The sequence below is a fragment of the Perca fluviatilis genome, chromosome 10, assembly GCF_010015445.1.
Source record: "Perca fluviatilis chromosome 10, GENO_Pfluv_1.0, whole genome shotgun sequence".
NCBI classification, from domain to species: Eukaryota; Metazoa; Chordata; class Actinopteri; order Perciformes; family Percidae; genus Perca; species Perca fluviatilis.
The window spans coordinates 27,107,243-27,117,410 of NC_053121.1; the positions used below are offsets into that span (position 1 = coordinate 27,107,243).

Genomic DNA, 10,168 nt, shown 5'->3' on the forward strand with positions numbered 1-10,168 from the left:
AGAGGAGAAGGAGGTAGAGGAAGAGGAGAAGGAGGTAGAGGAAGAGGCCTAGGTAGAGGAAGAGGAGAAGGAGGAAGAGGAGAAAGAGGTAGAGGAAGAGGCCTAGGTAGAGGAAGAGGAGAAGGAGGAAGAGGAGAAAGAGGTAGAGGAAGAGGCCTAGGTAGAGGAAGAGGAGAAGGAGGAAGAGGAGAAAGAGGTAGAGGAAGATGCCTAGGTAGAGGAAGAGAAGAACCTGAACAAAGAAGACGAGGACCAAATTTGACTCAAGAAATCCGTGCAACACTTATTGACCATGTTATCAACCATGGACTGACACTGATGGAAGCTGGACAAAGAGTTCAACCAAATCTCAGCAGAAATACTGTTGCGTCAGTAATTCGGACATTTCATCGAGAAAACAGGTAAGCTAACCACACAGTATAAATTGAAACTGAAGCTTGTATAATCAATATTGTTTACTGTGACATTTGACTGTAGGCTGTCATATATTTATAAATTTATTTATTTATTTTTCTTATTTTTTTTTTACATAGGATTGAGGGTCGAGGACACCAAGGTGGAAGGGGCCCTATGTTTACTCGTGCACAAGAGGCCGCAATTGTGAACATGGTTTTGGCCAATAATTGTATCGGGCTACGAGAAATCCAAGCCAATATCATCAATGATGACAATATTTTCAATAACATCCAACGAGTCTCTCTGTCAACATTAGGTCGAATCCTAAAGAAAAATCAAATATACATGAAGCAACTGTATCGGGTACCATTTGACAGAAATTCAGAGAGAGTGAAACATCTGCGCAATGAGTATGTGGAGGTATGCATTGTTCATCTGACTATGGTGTGGTATCATGCACTGCTCATAATGTTCTGTCACAAAAAATATACTGTGCTATAGATATTGAATAGCATCCTATTTTCTTGTGTTTCAGAGAGTCTTGCAAATGGATGCTGCTGAAATTCAACATGAATTTATATATGTGGATGAGGCTGGATTTAACCTTGCAAAAACAAGAAGAGGGAGAAATGTAATAGGGCACAGGGCAATCACTAATGTGCAGGGCCACGAGGGGGTAACATCACCCTTTGCGCTGCTATCACACAAAATGTGGTCCTCCACCACCATGCAAATCTGGGACCCTATAATGCAAATCTGATACTTGCATTTCTTGACCGATTGCTTGAGATTGTCACCGCATTACACCAAGTGGACCAGATGTGGTACATTGTCGTTTGGGACAATGTCCCATTCCATCGGGCTGCTCTGGTCCAGAACTGGTTCCATGATCACCCTGATTTTGAAGTTTTATATCTTCCCTCATACTCCCCCTTCCTGAATCCTATAGAAGAATTTTTTTCAGCGTGTGGTGGATGGAAGCGTATACGACCCGTGACCTTATGACCGTTTGCCCCTCATTCAGGCCATGGAACAGGCATGTGATCTTATTGAAGCAGCTTCAGTGCAGGGGTGGATTCGTCACACAAGGCGATTCTTCCAATGGTGCCTTGCCAATGAAGACATAGCCTGTGATGTGGATGAAATTTTATGGCCTGATCCAGCCAGACGGAGAGACGAATAGTTACAGTATTCTTGTTGCTTTTACTGTAGCTTTCTTTCATTTCTGTTTACTTTTACTTTACTTTTCTTCAGAGTCAAAGTGTATGTACTGTAATTCATGCAGTAATTTTTATTTGTCTACAGATTTTATTTGTTTACAGTAATTGATATCATTGTTGGTTGATGACTGAAACTGATTATGGTAGAAATACTGTAAGTATTGAAATAAATACTTGAAATATTCAGTCTGCAGCATCAAGTGTTGTGCAGTGCTTGGTAAGGTTATAGTTGGCCTACAGTATTTGTGTACATTCTCCTTAGATCTCAAAACAAATCATGAATGATGTTGTGAGTTTCTCACTATTTTTTGTCACCTAAATTATCCCTTACATAAGAATGTCTGGCCAAAAATCTAATTGCCTACATTTTTTTTTTTTTTACAAATGTGTTTTTTATTTATCACAGCAGTGTGAAACTGGCTGCAATAGTGTATGATCATTGACAACTGTGTTGGTTAAAATGAAAACTAATAGCATTTTTACAAATATGTGTATATGTTTTGACTGAAGTGTGTATTTTTTTGTAAGTGTTTCATTTTGCAAACAATCTAGGAATTTTGCAAATTGATTGTGGTGTTTGGATAATTGTGATTATATTTTGACAAAAAGAACCCGGTTTTCAAAATTGTGTGTAAACAATTGAAAAAAACTGTAACACAATTCACAAAACCACACACCCAAACTGCAAAATACCTCATATATCCTGCAAAACGAAGCACTGCAACCAAAACTACATTTAGCATTATCAAAATCAAACTTTTGCACCACATGGTGCAAACTTCATTCATGTTACCAGATTTTTGTCTAACCAACTACACACTGTTGGGCATAATGAAAAGCACTCTCATCTTTAGTGTGTGTTGTCATAATACTAAAATAGTTAAAATTGTAGAAGATTCTTCAGATTGTTCACATGCACAGAAATATTTGCAGATACACACACATGCTGTTGAAACATTTTTATTTTTTATTTTTCACAAAACAAGTCAGTGCAACATATGCACAGCAGATATATTTACACTGGACTGAACAAAAATATGCTCACAAAAAAACAGTAAACTGAAAAAGAAAATTGCAGAAAGAATATATAGAAAAAAAGAGGCTAGTATAATGCTTACTTCCTGATTAAAGTGGTAACAATTAACCATTGAGGTGTTTGGCCAGGTGGCACATATATTGGCCAATTAGATCATGTGTTTTGAAATGGCAAATATGTGACTTTATGTCGGATTGTTGTGTCTTATGCAGAGAACCGTGTTCAGTGCATTTAAAAAGTGCCACTTTGAATTGCAAAATGTGTGTAAAGCAGAAAATGTGTTTAGACTTTTGGAGACTTGAGAAGAGGTTTTGCTCTCTGTGTGTCTGTTTAAATAATTGTGCTATGCATGTCATTTTAGTGTGTTAGCAATTGGAAAAAACTGTAATGAAAATCCATTCATTTCCAATCAGTGCATATTTTCAAATTCACAGCAGCAGAAATACAATATGTCCATTCAAAGCTAAGACGTTGATATCAGCCCCTTTAATTATTATTCAAGCTAACAAAGTGAACTTTATGTCCAGATATTAAGATGTTTAGCCTACTTTTTTAACTGTGACAGCTACTGGAAAGATGAAAAGGAATTGAGAAAATAACTTTTTCTTGGATGGGGATGTAGGCTAGTTCTGGATTAATTTTACACAGTAATATTTTGTAACACCTCTCAAATTATATCACAAAGCTATTCATGTGTATTACAGTAATTTAATACCAACTCACCAACTCAAATGGAATGCTGCTGTTGTTGTTAAATTGTCCAGTAACGTTATTAGTAGTAGACAATGTTGTACCTCCCAGCCACTAGTGGCAGCACTGAGAACAATCAGTCAAGTGGGTGAGAAATGAAGAAATGATGCGCCATATTGGATTTTAAACAGGTTCTATTGATTTAAATGGGATTTACCTGCACACAAGTGAAATAATCCGCGTTTTGCCTAATATAGCCTACACACTTCAGATATCATCGACGTGAATTATTTTGAGCTTTTGCTGAGGAGTTACCATCCTCCCGTAGGGTTCGTATTATCAATGTTGGTCCAATAATCAACTTTTATTTGCACCGAATATATGTTTTGGGTGCCTCACCTGGATGCCAATCCAGGACTGTGATGGGTAACGTTAGTATGATGCTAATGCTTATGATTGCTTCAGTAGGCTACATCCATGAATTCAAAATGTCATGAAAAAACTGTTCAATGTAAACTATTGTCATGGCAACATGGCGCTTTTACAAATGGATAAAATAAATTACATTTTCAACAAGAACTCTCTGGCTATAAAGTCCGACCTGGCGAGTTAACTAACTTCAACGACTTGATTGATCCGTTTGCTCACACAACGTCCAGAGTCAGCTGCGTGGCATGTCCGTTTATATTTGGCTCCCCTGTTACCAGGTTAGAGCTTACACACTACCTGCTTGACACGCGCAACTCAGACACGTGAATTCTAACATGTTCACGACGCCTGAAAAATTTACACTTTGTTAACGAGTGGTCAACGTGCTGTCAACGTGTTGTCAACGTGTTAGAATTCACGTGTTTTTGACCTCGTTGGCTTTCCATACTATGCAGCCGCGCCTGAGTCACGCGTACCTGCTAGAAATAGAACCGACGCCTATTTTTCACACGACACGCAAGCGTGTTGGAAGCGTTTCCAGGCAAAGTAGAATAGGAAAAGATGTTTATATGTCGTTTAGACACAAATACATATTAATAAATGACATGTTGATGTTTGAAAGTGTCTAGGTTTTGATATAAATGTAGATATAAATGTAATAACATTTATTTAATTTTTTTCTAATATTGCACCTGTCAATACAGAACAAAATATTCTGTAGCCTATTTTGCGGTCAATACTGCCGACGTTGTTTTTGCTGTAATCAAATCAGTATATATTTATGTTTAACATGGTATTTCATTTTATCAATGGGAAACATACATGTGTCCAGACAAGGCTAGCAGCAGCAGCGCCGCGCTGCGTCAGACATGTTTCTGGTGTGTAAGACAGAAAACTCCACGCAGCTGACATGCAACAGAAACGCCACACTCACGCCACGCAGCCAGTGTGTAACCGGCCTTAAGGTAAGACCCATATTATATTAAATATTAATATGTGCAGTGTGATACAGTTTGGTGGTCAGATGTTTGCTCACTGTGGTGTTTGTTTGGCTTGTTGCACAGCACCTGTTGCAGGTTGTGATGATCTTTGGATTTTTTTGGGTTGATTTGTGCCCTTATAACTTGAATAAGTAACTTAAAAACTCAAAAGTAACTTTTACTATAATGTGACTAACGTTACTGTACAGTTTATGGAGTTAATAAAAGTGCAGTATTTTTGTGTAGAGACATCTTAATAGCTTCCTCTGAAGGAGGAAAAACTATTTACAGGTTGACCTTATTTTGCCTTTTTTCGGAGCTGCTAGTTGCTGTTAGTTGTGAAGATCAAATCACACCTATACAGTGAAAAACTAAATCCATGTCCTAAAAATAAATCCAGGTATAGGCCTAGTACTTGCATCAAGCTGGTCGACGATGTGTCACAAAATATAATTTTTTTGCAAACTGTATTTCATCACCCCTTTTTCACTTTATTTTTTTTATAGCCTACCTGTCAGTGTCTTTTTCATAACCATAAGGTACACTTTACTGGTAGAGTCTCTTTTTTCCTTGTCCATGAGTGTATATATATTTATATTTAGATTAATGGGATTGGATGGTGATTCCGAGTCAACTCACTTGAGCTGAGAATCCTGCTGGTTGGTTGTTATGTGCTCAACACTTACAAGGAACTTGCCTTGGTGGATGGTCCATACTGTACATAAACATATTAAAAGAAAATAAACAATGAATACAGATACAAATATGTACAATATAGCTGTTTAATATAGCCTAACTGTTCAATTGGATGAGCTAATTGAATACAAAAAGTTCCCAAAGAGTTGAAACTGTGATCTTAAGAAAGAAAATGTGTTGTTTTATCTACTGTATATATTTTTGGCAGACACTAAGCAAATTACGTAATAATGACTAAAGCTGATTACATAATCATAGAGGGCTTTGAGATGTGTTGTCTCAGCTTTTATATTTAATGCTATTTGGTTTATAGATGTAGGCTTTCTGGTGAGGAAGAGTGTTATGATTTTTGCTGCTCATTGCATAATTGCCAAGTATAACACAATGCGGTATCAATCAATCAATCAATCAATCAATCAATCAATCAATCAATCAATCAATCAATCAGCCTTTACTTATATAGCACTTTTCATTCATAAAAATGTAGCACAATGTACTTCATACAATCATTAAGAACTATATTCAATGTAAAGAAGAACTAGAAGTCCTGGAAGTGATGGCATGGCCTAGGGCTTTGACTCCGAACTTCGTTATTCAAATACAATTTGAATATTTAAAAAAATAATGATATTCCAACGAATATTAGGCAGCCCTTAATATTCAAACCTGTTATGGGCATTATGTTTTGTAAATGTGTTTGCTTGTAAACGTTGTTTTCAATTCATATTACGAGGCTTTTTCACGCATTTCAAAATGTCGCAGTGACGCACGTTGCTCGGCCGTGGCTTGCATTTCCCTCGACTCTTTTCCTGGTTCTCCTTCTCCATAAACAACGTGAAATCAAGGAGAGAGTTAACTTTTCCTGCTACAGATTTCCCACTGTAGTCAGAAAACACAGGGGAGACGCTTTGTTCCTCTCACTATGACTCTAGAGTCGCTACTCACTCTGAAGCTACCGGTAATCATCGTCACTCTCTCACTCTACACACACACACACACACACACACACACACACGCCGGCTCGACGTACACACCAGCGCACAAGTATACACATCACCATTTACGTAGGCTACGGTGAAAGCTCCGAACTTCCTGTCGAAAGCATACGGTTTGTGTTTAATCCAGGGTCTGACTTTTAATTTAAAAAAAACAGTCGTGGCAGTGTGTTTTTCTTCTGAAAACATCATTGCCTGCCTATTGACATTGACTGATACACTGCCCTCTGGTGGACAGAACATCTACAACTTACCAATTAGGTGTTACTGAGGGCAATTAATGGTCAAAATATTATTAATAAATATTCAGATATTAATATTAATAAACAAACTTCGAATATGACTTTTGGACAAAAGTCAAAGCCCTAGCATGGCCCCCACAGAGCCCTGATCTCAGCATCATCGTGTCTGTCTGGGATAACATGAAGAGACAGAAGGATTTGAGGAAGCCTACATCCACAGAATGGTTGGTTAGTTCTCCAAGATGTTTGGAATAACCTACCAGCCGAGTTCCTTCAAAAACTGTGTGCAAGTGTACCTAGAAGAATTGATGCTGTCTTGAAGGCAAAGCGTGGTCACACCAAATATTGATTTGATTTAGATTTCTCTTCTGTTCATTCACTGCATTTTGTTAATTGATGAAAATAAACTATTAACACTTCCATTTTTGAAAGCATTCTTAGTTTACAGCATTTTTTCATACCTGCCTAAAACTTTTGCACAGTACTGTATATAAATAAAAGCTCTGAATAATGGCTAATAAGTACATAAACTGTAAATTGTTAAAACATACAATACAGATACATAGATATCTAGAATAAAAACAACTATTAAAATGAACTAAAACAAACTAAATATAAAATAGACCACACGTAGATATAACTTGTTTAATAAAAGGCATGGCTAAAAACATAGGTTTTAAGTTTGCCTCCCTAATGCCACTGAAATGTGCCTTGTTTATTGCCCTTGCCAACTTTACATACAGTATTTTTATCATAATAACAAGCTATCATCTTTTTTAGGTGTTTATTTCATTCTGATTTTCAGTCAGACATATGCAAAAGTAATAGGATAACTTAATAAATGACATTTGCAGTTGCCATTTTCTAATGGCATTCCTCCTGGGTGTGTATGCAACTTGACATTTCTTTATAAGTATGTTTAAGCACCTGAGTAGACTCTCAGCGTGTGTTCCCTACGGTTGCTGTGACAGCCTCAGTTATTGCAGGTTGCTTTAAGAGCTCTGAATATCACACCTGTCATGTTAGTGCAGAAGACACGATGGATAACTCTGTGTAGGAAGAGCAATAGTTTGATTTCAGTGACAACAACTGTGATGTGGCTGTATTGCAAACAGCTATTTGCTGTGGCTCAGGAGGAAGAGTGGTTTGTCCGCTAATCGGAAATCGGTGGTTTGACCCCTACTCCGTAGTCCGCATGTACAAGTGTCCTTGGGCAAGATACTGAACCCCAAATTGTTCATTTGCAATTGTAAAATTTATTGTGCTTAAAGTGCTTTATCCTTGTCCAAAGCATTAGGGGGCAGTATAACCCCAGTTCAGAGTTTCTTTAGAAGAGCTATACAAACTAGAAATGCCTTTTGTATTTTTTTTTTAATTTTATATTCACTTTCTTATAATTGCAAAATTAGTGCAAATGAGATGAAACTTCATATTGATAAGTGGTTGATAAGTGGTACTGAACATTTTGCTAAGCATAATTATATCTCAGCATATCTGCTACAGTTCTTTGGAATGTAATAATGAGGAAAATACTTCAATACTACAAAAAACTTTGTACATGAAAGCCTGTTATGATAATCACTCCTTTTGTTGTTTTGGGCAAAGATGAGGAATGCAAAGGTGGTTTTATTAAGGCTGACTGGATAAGGTGATATGCTACCAATGGGCAGGTGTTTGCTTGACTTACATCTGAAGCTGTGGAAAAGTTGTTCAGCAGTTGGTGGATGACTGCAGAAAAGGGAGAGACAGAAAGAGAACGCCTCTATCTTTGCCCATACCGAGATTTCCCTTTGGGGAAAATTGCTGCATGTTCTAGTCTGAACAGCTTTACTACAATGATAGTGACTGAGGGAGGGCATGGCTGGTGTCAGAGGTGTATGTGAACTGACATCCCCATACACTCAACCCACCAGCCTGTTGTCTTCAGAATGTCTCATTTAGCAGTAGAGCAGAAACCAGACAGAAATGTTCAGAAAGATTACTGTTGGCAGTAAATCTGTGCAAGGTCAAGACTTTGAATCATCGGGAATGTGTTGTTTTGGGCAAATTTCAACGCATGCGTTATGTGCATCTGAGCACTTGTTATGCGTGTACTGTGTGTGATTTAAGTAAACAAAAAGGTGTGCTGTGGGCATGACACTGTGTGCACTGCAGTTTCCACATTGTAACTCCCTTCACTTAACCGACAGTAACAGATGAAGCCACCGTGTCTTAAGAAGCTTAGTGTTTACTGTTAACTCACTTTACATCATCTTAGCTGTCTCTTTTTCCTCTCACTTTTCCCTCACACACTCCCTCACTAGTCTGTATCCACGACGTTCCACTTACGGGATTGCTCTTGTTCTGTTGGAAATTCCGCCAGTTGTCCGTTTTTGGATGTCCCGTTACCTTCCGCTTTCTTTTTGTTGTAATTTTAAACTCTGTTGATTTATGAGGACTATGGTTAACTGCTCCTCAGATCTCTGCAGGGTAAATCCAGACAGCTAGCTAGACTATCTGTCCAATCTGAGTTTTCTTCATGCAAACAACGACTAAAACAACCTTTGAACGTTCACATGTTCCACCAAAACAATTTCCTTCCCGAGGCTATTTTGCAGAGGCACCTTGGCTCCGCCCGCTGCTTAGCGCCGGCCATGGCGATTGTGATTGATTTAAAGAAATGCCAATTAACCAGAGTACATTATTCTCCCATCCTGGAATGCTGTGGACTAGCCAGACCCTCCTCTTCAGTGCTGTGGAGGAAGGTCTGGCAATGAAAGAGTACTCGCTCGCCTGCTGTTCTCGCTCTAACTAATATATGGTTCTGTGATGAATCTACCCTCTGAATTATGCTACCCCATCAATGTATTAAGTGCTACCATCTTAACAACGTCCCCAAAAGATGACCAGTGACCATTCAGTCTGTTTAGGCAATCAGAAGAACCGCAACAGTGTTCTGTAAAGTTAATACTAAAATAAGTTCATGAACATGTAAGTACAAGTATTTCAACAATCGTGCTCTGGTGGACAGGTTAGGTTATTTTGTTGAGCTAAGGTGTAGGGATGGGTTTGAGTAATCAATTCCTCCATTACTCGCCATCATAAGGGAACTGGAGAGGTTAATGAGGGAACTTGAGCGCTTACCTTTTTTAGTCTAGTAAATAAAGTAAATAGGCTCACAACTCAACCAACTTTGGTCGACATAAACCCGGGCAGTACGCAGATAAACAACACCAAATCTTAAATCACAAAGGGTAAGATGTGCATGAGGACAGGTAGAATTGTTTTTATTTCTTAGTATAATTGAGGCATAGTACGAGTATTGTATGGTGCAACTCAACAGAAGGTCGACAAGTTTCTTTCTTTGTACACAGCATTTCTGTGCTTGAGGTTACCAGCTGCACACACAATGTGAGAGACAGGTTTGCTTGCCATCCCTATAATCAGAACAAAAAAGGGGGAAGCAGCATTCAGTTTCTATGCACCAGGTATCTGGAACAAACTT

General features: G+C 38.2%; 1 long non-coding RNA gene across 1 annotated transcript; it reads left to right on the forward strand.

Moving 5' to 3' along the window:
• Window positions 1-232: 232 nt before the first annotated feature.
• On the forward strand, window positions 233-1,028 carry LOC120567287. Its single transcript, XR_005640538.1, has 3 exons — window positions 233-401; window positions 534-816; window positions 932-1,028. It is a non-coding gene; the product is annotated as an uncharacterized LOC120567287 (long non-coding RNA).
• Window positions 1,029-10,168: the final 9,140 nt, after the last annotated feature.